This window comes from Rhinatrema bivittatum, chromosome 14 (genome assembly GCF_901001135.1).
Source record: "Rhinatrema bivittatum chromosome 14, aRhiBiv1.1, whole genome shotgun sequence".
In the NCBI taxonomy this organism is placed as follows: Eukaryota; Metazoa; Chordata; class Amphibia; order Gymnophiona; family Rhinatrematidae; genus Rhinatrema; species Rhinatrema bivittatum.
Genome location: NC_042628.1, coordinates 23,674,708 through 23,688,728, shown reverse-complemented (window position 1 = coordinate 23,688,728; position 14,021 = coordinate 23,674,708). Strand labels below are relative to the sequence as shown.

Sequence of the window (14,021 nt, the reverse complement as noted above, 5' to 3'; positions counted from 1 at the left end):
CTCATATGATAAAATAAAATTTTGCACAAGATTTATTGCATAGGCTCCTTCATGCAGGATCAGTACTTCTGCCTGCTGTGGGTACTTTTGCAATTCTGGATAGGACATAGTTGGTGAAGGAAAATTGTACAGCACTGTAAGCAGCGCTGAAAATGCCATGGCTTGAAGCGAAAGCATTCGCACTCCACTGGCAGGCAGGGCAGAGCAGAGCTTAAAAACCCCACACAACAAAGCTTCACCATCTTCCCGATGCCTTGTTCGTGCCCCTTGGCAGCATCCAGTAGCAATGCAACTAGGAAAAGGGACCTGCTCACTTTCTTTTTGCCCCAACTACAGCTCAAAAAAAGCAGCAGCATGACAGCTTAAAACGATCTACTGAAATAAATCACTTCCTGCAATGTAAACTGACAATTTAAAGCGATTCAGTGGGCCAATGTTCGCAGTGCATTCCAGGTGTGTGTGCGTGTGTCGGAGATTTCCTTGGTGTCAAATCCAGAGCGTCATTAGCATATGGAAAAAAAATCACACCAGGAATAATAAATGCAGATCGACTCTGCAATAAATTCAGATGTGAAAGGCAGAGCTGAGAGAGTCCCAAATTCCAGCACCCAGACTGTTATGCCTGGCCAGGTTTGAAGCACGCTGTTAAAATTTAAGCCACGACGTGTGCTCCCGTTTACCTTTTCCCTCTGCCACTCAGTAACTGTGCAATGTAATTTTTTTTTTTTTTTTTGTCATTAACTGGCGACGATTCTCTTTGGCTAATGTTAGGTGCACCCGAGGCTGCGCCCTCTTTGCCCCCACAATAAGGTCATGGGGCTGCATGCATTTAACAAAAAAAAAAAAAAAAAAAAAAAAGGACAGTCTGGATAACCCAGGCCTATGATCAGCACTGCACCCAGGAAACCAACTTTGAAAAACAGAACAAGAAGGTGCAGCTCCGTAAATGGCTAGGCCGGACTAAGACGGAAGAGATGTGCTATGGGGATAGGCCACTTGCTTTCTTCAGCAGCCCGCTGGGGACCGGGCTGCTGAAGAAAGCAAGTTGGTACCTCCAGGTCACCAGCTGCTTCTGGTGACCTGGAGGTACCAACTTAGATTGTAAGCCCTCTGGGGCAGGGACTTACCTGCAGTATGTAAATTCTAACTCGCCTTGAGCATGGGTTTGGAGAGGCGAGCAATGGCATCCAAAAAAATAAAAAATAAATGCGGAAACGTAGAAGATGCCGCGTAGCCGGGTGGCTCCATGAGTGCTGAAGCCGCCAGAGGCCTTCCTCGGTCACTGCTCCTCTCCTTCTCTTGCCCAGCCACTAAGGTCCTTGTGTGTCCATTCCCCGCAGGCTCGATTCTGGCTCTTAGCCCTCTGCTATAAGTCTGCCCCAGGTGTCCCCCTCCATCTTTATATTTTCTCACTTTCCTCTTGAACCTCCCTGTTAGGGGTGAATGAGGGTCAGTCCTGCTGCATGCAGATCAGTATTAGAACTTATGGGGCCAGTGACTTTTGTTTTTTGTTTTTTTTTTTAATTGCTCTTGCTATTTCGTTATGTTATTATCTACCATCGCTAAGAAGAAATGGCAATAGAAAACTGAGCAGCCAGTTTCTTGTTTGTTGTCAGAGCGTAAGGTTAAATGCGTGCTCCAAAACCGATCTTTAATGAATAGGACGTCTTCTCTGAATCACGGATGAGGCTCGTCTCAGAACACCTCCCTATTATTCTAGGTATTCTCCTATTGCAAAAGCGACAGGGGGGGAGGAAGATCATCTCTCTTCCTTCAGCAAGACTGTATCTACCAGCACGAATGTAAAGATCATGCTAGGGGGCCAGAGCTGCAGTCTGTTCCAGCACACAAGGACACAAAAGGCCTTCCTGTAGAAACCTTACAGAAGGTCACCAGCTCAGTTTACATAAGCAGCGTGATCTGATACAACAGTCCCAGTCTGTGCCTCATGCTCTGTCAGAGGCATCGGCCTCTAGCTCTCTCACCAACACCTTCTCTGGACAGAGTTAGTCATTAACCCTGAGTCTCGTTATCTGCAGCTTTCTGAAAGCCCTAGAGCACCTTCGAGCTTTCTGAAAATGGTTCCAGCTAGGGGGGCTCCTTGAGAGACTTTTTGGCTTCACTTTGTTTCTGGTTTACTATTTTTTCTTAGCTTATTTTGTTTGTGTTTTAACATATGCTAAACAATTTAGCACACGCGAAACCAATTTAGTGTGCGCTACAACAGAAATAAAAGGAAATGACATTTTGGTTATTTTGTGTCCTCTCAGGTAGGAAGTGACAAAATGAAACGGCAAATGTCGCCCTAACTTTCCTATCATTTTAAAAATGACAGCACATCCGTAGTTCCAGCCAGGAATACCCCTCCAGGAAAGAAACAGAAGCATGAAGGCAGAAAAAAAAAGACTGCACGGCCCATCCAGTCTGCCCATCCATCCAATTAATTTGGTATTATAAATTCCCATCACCTCTTCAGAGTTTCCCTGTAATTATCCCATGCTTTCTTGAATTCAGATACTGGTTTTGTCTCCATCACTTCCACTACCCTCTCTGTAAAGAACTATTTCCTGAGATTACTCCTGAATCTACCACCTTTCACCCTCATCTCATGACCCCCTCATTCTAGAGCTTCCTTTCCATTGAAAAAGGCTCCCCTCCATGCATGGAAACCTTTGAGATATTTGAATTCTCAATCATTTTATTTTATTTGTTTATTTAAGGTTTTTATATACCGGCAATCATGAGAACATATCTTGCTGGTTTACATGAAACGGGAGTGCATTAAATATATCAAACTAGAACTGTGGTGACCAAAGGAACAGTTACAATTAACAAGGGTCGCAGAACTTGGAGAAGAAGGAAGAGATAGGAAAGAATAAATGGTTAGACAATATACAAATTAAATTAAATACTATGTACAAATGGCATGGTTAATGGCTGAATGTTTTGAGGAGTCCTTGGATTGTGTCCTTGGATTGTGTCATTAGATTGTGTCTGGGAAAGCTTGCTTGAATAACCAAGTCTTAAGTCTTTTCCTAAAAGTTAGGAGGCAGGGTTCCAGTCTGAGATCTGTAGGAATGGAATTCCATAGAGAAGGGCCAGCTGTGGAGGTGGCACGATCTCTTAGGGTAATGTGTCTGGTCGTTTTCGCAGGGGGAACTTGGAGGGCGCCTCTGTAAACATCTCTAGTAGGTCTTGTCGAATTGTATACTTGGAGAGGGTTTTGTAGATCGAGGGAAATGCGTCGATGTATGTCTCCCCTCTCTCGCCTTTCCTCTAGGGAATACATTTAGATCTTTAAGTCTATCCCCATTTGCGTTAGAATAAAGACCACTGACCATTTTGGTAGCCACCCTCTGGACCGACTCCATCCTGTTCATATCCTTCCAGAATTGTACCAGCCGGATCTGGCACCTTTTTAAAGCAGAGTGAGGTGTCCTGCTGTGATCCTGGAGAAGGAAGAGGAAGACAGGAATGTACCCCTCAATGTGCCCTCAGCAATGACCCTGGGTTTACAGCAACGTGTGCTGTTGCTAATGGAACCACTAATGTTCTGTTGTAATGGATGTTGGCCTCCAGCCATGACACACAACACAGCTGGAATCCATGAAATTATGCAACCTAATGATCCTTATATTGCATTATTGTTACCCTGAGTAACCCAGGCTGAACTTTTTTTTTTTGTAAACTAACAATGAATTCTGCAAAATTCTTGGTGCACATGGTTTAACAACATTAAAGTTATACTGATGGTTGTTTTATTGTTGGCAGACAGCCTACTGCCTTTGCTCTGTTCTCTTCTCCTCGATGCTCTGGTGCCTCCTGCCATGGGTGTCCGCCCTGTACCTGCACATGGGCTGTGTCTGAAGCATGTTCGGGCAGACCTTTGCCTCGTTTCCCCGATTCACAGCATCGCACAGCCAAACACCTGGGAGAGAAAGCCAAGCCCAGGCCGCCTGCGAGGAACTTGTACATGAGAATGAAAATGGGGCATCCGCCTGGCACTGCAGCTGTTGATTTTTCCATAAACCAAACATCTCAGCACCAGGAAGGAAGCCTGCTCATCTCTGGGTGAGAACCAAGGCAGGAATGCAGAGTGCATGATGTCAGGAAAGTGAGAGAGTACATGTGTTTTAAACAAAGAACCCTGCAATCTAATTAGAATGGCAATTAGGGCCTCACCTACTTAACGTTTGTCCCATAGACACGGAATGGGAGAAAAGCCTTAGTTTGCAAGAACTCTGATTGGCTGATGCAGAGGGCCTTAATAATAATAACAGTACTTTCTTTTATAGCGTGCCTGGATGATGGCGATTGGTCCCTGCCCCAAAGAACTTATAACATAAGCAGATACCTAAGGCAGCAGGAGATAGAGGAACTTGCCCAAAGTCACAGAGAGTACTGTGGCCGAACCAGGATTTGCCGTCTATTGTGGTAATCACTCGGTCACTCCTCGGTTTCTTAGGCACATCTTGTTTCACCAATAGAACCAAATCATGCTTTTTGCAAGGAAGAAAAACGGAGAAGACAATTTTATTGATATTGCTAGCCATCCCCATCTGCCAGACTCATCGAGTAGCAGTTAAATGTTCCCCCTGAGTGGAAAGCTTTCAGCTTTGCCTTTGTCCTTAACTCCTCTAACGGGGTCATTAAATACTACTTAAATGTCATAACCAAAAGGGATTAGCATAATTGGGTAATAATAATTGCACCTCCCATCTGAAAAACACTTTGCAGAACAAAGGCTCCATATTATCTCAATATTATGCATGGCTGTAAATACTGCTGTTATATTATTTAAATTAATGTGCTCCCTGTGACAAAATTGCTCCACCTGTTCCTTAAGAAGTAAGGGTACATTTTGCATGTCCCAACATTGCTGCCATATGCCCATTAGTAAGTTATTCTAAAGCGGGTTCCTTCTATTGGTAACAATCAGCATTCCTCACAGCCTGGAAGTAGCATTAGAGGAACCGTGCAGGGTTTCTACAGTGTCTGTGCTGCTTACATTTTGCAGGCCGCTGGGATAGAGAATTAGCGAAAAACAATTTCTGCGAGGGGGTGATGGAAAAGGACACCACATTACTGGTAGAAAATATAAAAATTTATCTTCTTTGGGTGGTGTTCGATAAGTCGCCTTTTCTTATCACGCTGCCCAGTTTGGCCGCTCTACAGCTCAGTAGGCGAGCAAGCAGATGCAATGTTTACCTCAGGAAAGAGAAAGAATTAGCAGGTGTTAATCCTGCAACAAGAGGAGACCACGCATCCCAAGATCTATCTGGTTATCTGGGGGTCAATCCTTCCTACCGTGTCCAATCTCTATTCATGCTGGGTGTGATGGCTGCCTAAAGTGGTGATACAGGTCATCTGCAGTGTTACGTGGAGGAAGACTTGCGCTGCTCTGTCTCATTGCTTCTGGCCATCACTGTGGAATAATGGCTTTGGGGGTGCAATTCGGTGGATGCTCGGGACAGCCTTCCAGGAAGAGGTGGTAGCACCAACAGCAGTAACAAAAAGCTGGGATAAGCACAGGGGATAATTAATGGTGGGGAACCAAAGGTAAAGTCTGTGTTTCTGTAGCTTATGCCCTTATAATGCCTCTCCTGAATTCACTACATTGGCTTCCTATTCATTTTCACCTCTAGGGCAAGCTCCTCTTACTCACCTACAAAAGCCTTCATTCTGCAGCTGCTCACTACCTCTCCATTCATCTCTCTTCCTACAGCCCTCCTTGTGAACATCTCATTAGGTAAGTCACTCCTATCTGTCCCCTTTCCCTCTACTGCCAGTTCCCAACTCTGTGCTTTCCAGCTGGTTGCACCCTATGTTGGGAACACATTTCCTGAGGTGGTGCGTCATGCTCCCGCACTTGCCTTATTCAAATCCAGTCTAAACAAATCTTTTTTTGAGGCTGCTTTTAAATCTGAACCGCTGGATATCCTGTTCACAGCCGTATTGATTTTTAACCATTTTTGTTAATAAATGATATACCCAAAGCCTCTTTGGTCCTGTATGTTTGTTTTGATTAGATTGCAAGATTTACCAAGCAGTGACTTTTCTTATACGTTTCTGTATAGCGCTGCACATGTCCACTAGTGCAATAGAAGTGATAAGTAATAATAGCACGATGCAGGGAAAATGAGCAGAGTAAAAGGATATTGGGGTTGTGCTGTTATTTTAAAATGACAGCCATGAAATGTATTGCTTTGTTGCATGTCACGTCAAATCCAAAATGTTTTAGCACATGCTAAGCCAAGAAAAACAAAACAAAAAAAAAATGAAAGAAACCCCCCCACAATGCCACTATATTGGATATTGCCTATTATCTATTTCTATATAGAATATATAAAAGGCTTGTGTCTGTCACACTGTCATGTCTGTCTGTGGCCACCAAATGGCACCTGGAACAGAGGAAGGTGCAAAATGCAAAGACAATATACTCTGTCTACTAAGCCCTCTTGCAAACACACACAAGCACATAGGCTGTTATGGACCAGATTACCCAAGCAACCCCAGGCACTCTTTGCTCGTTTTAATATAATAGGCAGCAATGTGTCTCCATTTAGCTGGTCCTACTCACTGGAATAATCTACCATCGGACCTTCGTCTAGAACCATGCTTACGGACTTTCAAGAAAAAGCTGACGACCTGGCTATTCACAGAGGCCTTCACCTAAAGTTCCCATGCTACAACAAAGTCCTATGCTACCTTAATTGTACCATACTTATTTATTGTTCTCCATGCATAATACTTCAATGTACCACATACTCAATGTATACCCCGTTTGTTGCTTGCTCACAGTTTATCAATTTTATTATTATTAATATTATTATTATATATTTTATAATTGTATTATTTGTTTAATGTTAATTGTTCCATGTACACCATGCCCATGGTATTTCTAACTCTGGTTATCTGTAAACCGAAGCGATATGTACTTGTACATGATCTTCGGTATATAAAAGCTTTAAATAAATAAATGTGAATTTGAAGGTTTTATTTGGCTATCTGCTAAATATTCATTCATCCAAAATATTATAATCTGGAGTAAACCTTACATCTTTAACTGGAAAAAAAAAGATCTCATCAGAACACCGGGCTGTCCCATTGATATGAAGCAGAGAAGCTAAATGATTACCTCAGACCTTTTGAACTTTTGATAAGAGATCAGTTGACTAAGTCTACAACAATTATGCTTAGTAATACAAAATAAGTAAACATTTTTCTGCAGCAGCAGACTTTTGGGTATGCACCAATTTCTCCGGCTTGCTGCTGTAGAGATCAAAGCATACCATCAATGGCAGTACTTAAAGTATCAAGCTGCCCAGTTGTTATCAAACTACCCAGCATGGGGGTGTTTGCTAAAATACAACATGTAAACATTTATCTTTTTTCTGCATTCAGAAGTTATTAGAGCTAATGCAACACCCTGAAAGAAGAACTTGGCAAGGAGGCAGGAGCCTACAGGCACTGATGTACACTGGGGCTTATTTTTCATTCCTTGTATTGCTGCCTCAGATGCAGACAGACGTGTTTTCTCATATTTTAAAAGCATGAGTCAACATTTCTAATCAGAAGAAGCAAAAACATTGCTGCCTCTTCCCTCTCATGGTAAACTCTTACATTCAAGCTCCCAGTGTATTTTTTCTTTGCACTTCTTAACTGAAAAAAGCTGGATCGAGGCAAACCTTCTGCTTCCATCTGGATCCTGATAATTTGCCATTGTATTTTAATAGATAAAATAAAAAAAAGCCTTTGTCATCATGAGCAATCTCTGAGCAGGACAGGTTAGTTCACATGAGGACATGTTCTTTAACTTATAGAATCTCTTTTCCATAAAATCACTCAAGGCAGTGATCAATAATTACAAAGCATAGTAACCAGCAAAACAAAGGCAACAACAATCACGACAAAACATCACTCGCACGTAAACAGGAATAAGGAATAAGAAAACAATTTAAAAAAAAGAAAACCATTAACCAGCTACACAGTAAAATCATAAAAAGCATTAAAAATAAGCAGTTAAATAACCAATTTAAAGAAACATAAGAGCATATATAGTTGGATTTCTAACATTGACAGCTGGCTAGGTTAAAATATGTATCGCATATTTATAGCACTATGAATAGCTCTATACTTTCATAAAAAGAGAAAAATAGCATTATATTAAAAGATAATACTTTTGGAAATGTGTTGCTTTTCGGCTGGCACTGCTAACCTTGTTGTCCTCTAGCTCCCTGCTGAATTCATCCGAGGCCACTGAGACAGCATCCCGATTGGCTCAGCAAGGATTTAATGTAACTCTCAGCAGGAGACCTCCCAAATGTCTTCCTGCTAAGAGTGTTAGTGCTGTGTTTTGCTGTTCTGCATCCATGGAACACATTTCAGTATTGCATCTGACTGAATTTTCCAGAGTCGTCATCAATCTGGCACCTGTAGCCAAGTGAAAAAGTGCACCCTCAACCTGTACACGACACATGGCACCAGGCACTGGGAAACTGTTTCAATGTTTTTGTTTTTTTATTTTTTTAAACATATTGTTAATATTATTTCAAGAGCGCACACAAAGTGTGACCCTGGTCTCAGAAATGTGACCCTGAGATCTGCAGGGATGTGATCTTTAACCTCAATCAAAACTGCCCCTTAACCTCTACCTTGTTAAGCAGTAGGGGTTGAAAAAGGAATGTGTGCCTTGGACATGACGTTGTGCTTTTTCTGCTTCTATTGAACGCTATGGTTTTTGATTCTATGAAACTGTAAGAGAGAGCACAAGCGGTCTGCAAGGCCCCAGAGGACAGACACAGGCTGGACTCAGATTTTTCTTATATGAAAACTTTATTTACAAAAAGCAGGTTAACCTTCAGCCACATTCACATTCAGCATTCACTATCACTACCTTCAGTGTTCACCTTCTCGCAGGAGCTGCCTTCTCCTGTCTGTTCCCAGCTGGGCCCAAACTCTTATTCCTGCTGTGTGGGGATCCACTCACTGTGGCTCTAGCTTTTAAGGTGGACCAGGCTAGATGCCTGGTCCAGTACTGATTAAGAAGAGTTTCCAGGGACGCTCCTTCACAGAACCCAATTAGGTCAGAGCTTCCCAAACCTCTCCCGGGGGACCCCCACAGCCAGTCAGATATTCAGTATATTCACAATGAATATGCATGAGATTAATTTACATATACTGAGTTTCCAAGATATACAAATCTATCTCATGTAGGGTCCCCAGGACAGGTTTGGGAAGCTCTGAATTAGGTTCTAGATCTTGTGAATAAATAGCAAAGCAAAACTCCATTACCAGGCACATTGTGATGTACCACAAAACCCTGCCAAAAAAAAAAAAAAAAAAAAGACACTCGGCCCCAAGGCAGGAAACCTGCCATACCATAACAGCACTAACACCCAGGACTCACACAGCACAACTTCAGTGCAGGGCCTGTGGCCCCTGTCAGCTAAGCCCTTTGCACAATAGGCTCCCCTCTCCGCAGATCGGGCTGACCCATTTGCACATTTTCTAAACACTTTTCAAGGCTTTGCCTCTCACTAAATGTCTGCTAGAAACCCAACATGTCTTGTCAGCTGATGCTTCTCAGTTTTACAGCACAATCATGGTCTTTCTTTTAAGTAAAGAATCAGCACTTAATCCCACTTGGCAGGATGCTACCAGGCCTGGTGCTTGTAACCTAGTCTGAAAGAGCTTAACCTTCACTCCAACCCCCTTCCGGGAACTTCTCAGTTGTGGTCACCCTGAGGTTCAGCGTGAACTGGGGGAGAGTGTGTGTGTGTGTGTGTAACTCTCTTTTCTCTCCCCAGCTACCCTACACTCTCTCGCACCCATACTGCAATCTTCCCCCTCCAGTGATGACCCCATAGGCCCCCCTTCCCTAGCCACTGGCCACCCCCTTCTCGCACAGCAGCCCTCTGCTTCCTCTTCCAGCCTTTTTCCTACTAGACAGCCTGCAGGTGGAGGGAAAGGAAGGGAGGGACAGAAGCTGGAGCAGACAGAGCAGAGCAGAGAAGTAAAGGACCGCTCTGCTCCCCCAACCAGCCCCTTCCTTCCTTTTGATTTTCCCCTCTCTGGGCTGCAGGAGCAGCAGCGTCACGGTGCCTTTTTGGGAGCGACATCTATGGCCCAATCCATATCGGCCATAGGATAGCTACGGCTCTGGAAGCTTTCCTCAGAGTCACTGGGGACATTTTTACCAAAATTCCTCCCTTATGAATCAGGGGAAAATCCAAAAATTCCATGTAACCTCAACAGTTTTATTTTTTATACATCTCTTAAGAGCAAACTTCTGCAACGATAAATTTGCAGGGAAGAGTGCAAAAAATAAATCTATTGCGCAATCAAAATGGAGGGACTGTCCCCCGAGGATAGGGTGTTAGCCAGCTGGAGCATTTGTCATTCCTAGCATTCAGACAGTGGTGCGTTGTGGCATAGATAATTCTGGTAAATGGGCAGCGTTACTGGAAAGGAAAACCGTCCGCTCACAAAATACACATTCGTTTCGGAATTCGTGTAGCATGCGTGCAGAGGGACGCACTCTCTTTCCTCTGACGTATTCCCTTGCTGCTATGTTTATAAGAAGAGACCTTGCACTCACAGCGTAGGAGCTGTCGATTCATCTCAATGGTTAAGAGGATAAGAATATAAAAAGCACCACCCTGGATCAGACCAAGAGTCACTGTGTCAAAAGTAATCAGCAAATCCGTTTCTTGTACCAGCAGTGGTTTCCCCAAGTCTACCCGGCTAATAAACGTTTATGGACTCCTCCTCCAGGAACGCGTCAAAACCTCTTTATACAGCCCCCCGCTACGCTAGTTGCCTTGACCACATCCTCTATCAACAAATTCCATAGCTTGACTGTACATTAAGTGAAAAAAAAAATACCTTCTATGGTTTGTTTTAAAATCTGCTGGTTGTTAGTTTAGAATGATTTGAAAGGATAAATAACAGTCTATTACACTCATGATTTTATAAACCTCTATCATATTCCCTCTCAGCCGTCTCTTTCCCTAACCTGTTCATCCTTTCTTCATAAGATGTTTCAACCCCTTTATCATCCTTATTGCCCTTCTCTGTACCTTTATTCTGGCTCCAATATGTTTTTCTTCAGATGGGGCAGAACTGCCTGCAATGCTCCAGGTGCGAAGACATCATGGATCGAGATGGAGGCATTATGATAATTCTCCATTCCTATCCACATAATTCCTTATATTCAACTTTTTTTTTTGTTGTTGTTTAAAATATTTGTGTTCTTTCCCTATCACCAGGATTGATTTAGGTGGTGCACATTATAAAATATAATTCTATACAGTTAAAATCATAACTTTATAATTGTTATTCTATTTTTACTGTGCGCTTTGTAAACCGTTGTGATGGTGTGTCTCCAAACGAAGGTATAGAAAAATTGTTAAATAAAACAAACAGAAACTTGAGCCACAAATATATAGCTAATCCATAAAAAAAAGAGAGACCCCCATCATTGTACATTCATCGCAGAGTATAACTTCACCTGTCATCACAAGGTATTCATCTATTTTCTGAGAACAGGCAGGTCTTTCACACTACTACATACTGAGCTGCGGCTTTCAAAGTATTGTCCACATACACTCTGAGGTCCTTATGCTAGGTGATGGATTTGTAATATGGAACCCAGCACGCTGTAGCTTGCATTATTTTTTCTTCTTTTGTGCATTTGTTCACTTTCATCTGACATTTTAATGCCCAGACTCCTAGTTTTGCAAGCTCCTTCTGCAAATTCCTCACAATCCACTGTGGTTTTAACAACTTTGAATAATGCGACATCATTAACCACCTCACTCGCTCCCTTTTCTAAATCCTTAACAAATGTGTTAAACAGCACAGATCCCAGTGCAGATCCTTGGGAATGCCACTATCAGTGTTTCTTATCTTTTAACTAGTTACCAATCCACAATGAGTCACTGCCTCCTATCCCATGATTTTTTTAAATTTCTTAAGAAGTCTCTTACGGAGGACTTTGCCAAATGCTTTCTAAAAATCCAAATAAAGCTGAGCCAGTTTTATGCTATATCTACACCTTCCAAAATAGATTGGTAAGGCGACATTTCACTTAGCTAAAGCCATCTTGATTCTTCCCCCATTAAACCATATCTATGTGGTCAGTAATTTTGTTTTAATGAATAGCTTCTATCATTTTCCCAGCACTGATGTCACTCACACCAGTCTATACTTTCCTGGATCACTCCTGGAGCCCTTTTTAAAAATCTGCTGCCCTACAATCTTAAAGGTACTGTGGCTGTTTTAAATGATAGGTTATAGACTGCTAGAAACAGGTTTGCAAGTTCATGTTTGAGTTTAAGAACTCTGGGTTGAATACCATCCAGTCCTGGTGATTTGTTACTCTTTTGTTTAGCAATTTGATCTCTTACCTCCGGCAGTTGGCCAGTGGTTTGCGTCAGTTGCTCTGAATCATCAGCATCACTTCTGATGTGGATACATCCCCAAGATCCTTCTCAGTAAAGGCCAAGGCAAAGAATTAAATTTAGTTTTTCTGCCATTTCCCTGTTCTCCCTGAGCACTCCTTGTCATCTAGAGGTCCAAATGATTCCTTCTAAGGCTTTTTGTTTTAAATATGCTTCAAAATGTTTTTAATATTAGTTTACATCTCTATTGCAAGCTTTTTTTTTTTCAAATTTCATGATCTGCCTTAACTTTGAACTTGCCAGTGCTTACATACTATTTTACTTATTTGGATCTGCTTTCCATTTTTTGAAAGATGCTGTTTTTGGCTTTGCCTCTTATCTCACCATTAAACCATACTGGCAGTCATTTGGTCTTCCTTTGACCTTTTTTTAATGCATAGAATACATTTTGTCTGGGCTTGAGAGATGGCATTTTTCAATGACCAAGCCCCATGCATTCTTTTAATCTTAGCAACCACTCCTTTTAGATTTTTCTAATTTCATTATAATCTCTCCTTTTATGCTTCACCTTGTTTATTAAAACATGTTTATTTTGTAAACCGTTGTGATGGCAAAACTGAATGACTGTATATAAAACTCATTAAATAAATAAATAATTAAATGTTTCATATGAATGGACATTCAATACACAATAATTAAAGATTACAGTCAATGAGTTTTCCCCTTCAAGTCATTCCAAACAGCTGAATAAATCAACAATGTAATCATTAAGACAACAGAACCAAAACAGAGAAAGCTACTAAGTCAGTTATGCATAAATTGAGAAGCAATTTAGAGTGGCTAAAGCCACAACCGAATCACTCATCTTCCTCTATCCTTTTGTCACTTTTTTATATTCCTCTGGTAAGGTGTCCATAGAAAGCCCATGTCTGATGAAAAATGACAGGGTCCTTAGATGATCTCATAAGAGCTGTGTGGTCCTGCATGTAAATCAAGTCCACCACTCTAGTAGGAGCAAAATCTTTTAACCAATTAAAAAGAATACATTTCTTCACAACCATAAAAGCTTTGGGCACACATATTCTGTGATATTTACCCACTAGTGCAGAAGTTTTACTCAGTGTCTGTCTCCAGTGATTATTTCAGATTATTTGCATAATGCTCACTAATGAAAGTGTATTTACCAGCTTTATCCCATGCACTAGGTCCTGTGTGCCACTGAGAATTAGATCTAAGTAGTTCCTGCCTTCATTGCATCCATGACTAGCTGCTGTACAAAGCAGTCATTTATAGCATCTAGGAACTTTATCATCTCAGCATGTCCCGATGTGACATTTATTCAATCAATACTGGGATAATTGAAATCTCCCATTATTATTAGAGATGTGCAGCCAAAAAAACAAAAACATTTTGGGTTTTTTTCACTTTGGAGGTTTTTTTAAAATTTATTTTTGGTTTGTTTTATTTTTTTTTTTAGTTGGTTTAGGTTCATTTGCTGATCCAAAATAAACATAAATCTCCCCCCCCCCCCTGAATAAAGAGGAACCCCCAGACTCCTACTGCCATTTCTTGAGGCCATGTGAGACCTCCTCGGGTCCTTCTGACCCCCTCACACCC

The 14,021-nt window shown here is 41.8% G+C and overlaps 1 long non-coding RNA gene across 3 annotated transcripts in view; it reads right to left on the bottom strand.

Moving 5' to 3' along the window:
• Window positions 1-14,021, bottom strand: part of LOC115075974 — a 115,687-nt gene that overhangs the window by 76,058 nt on the left and 25,608 nt on the right. The window contains exons 1-2 of one of the 3 annotated variants that reach the window (XR_003852658.1): window positions 4,355-6,574; window positions 3,339-3,449 (exon numbers count right to left, since the gene is read on the bottom strand). The exons of 1 other annotated variant lie outside the window; for it this stretch is intronic. This is a non-coding gene — a long non-coding RNA (uncharacterized LOC115075974). Of the gene's footprint in view, window positions 1-3,338; window positions 6,575-14,021 lie in introns of those variants that run through there. One more of the 3 variants, XR_003852659.1, reaches the window with a different exon arrangement.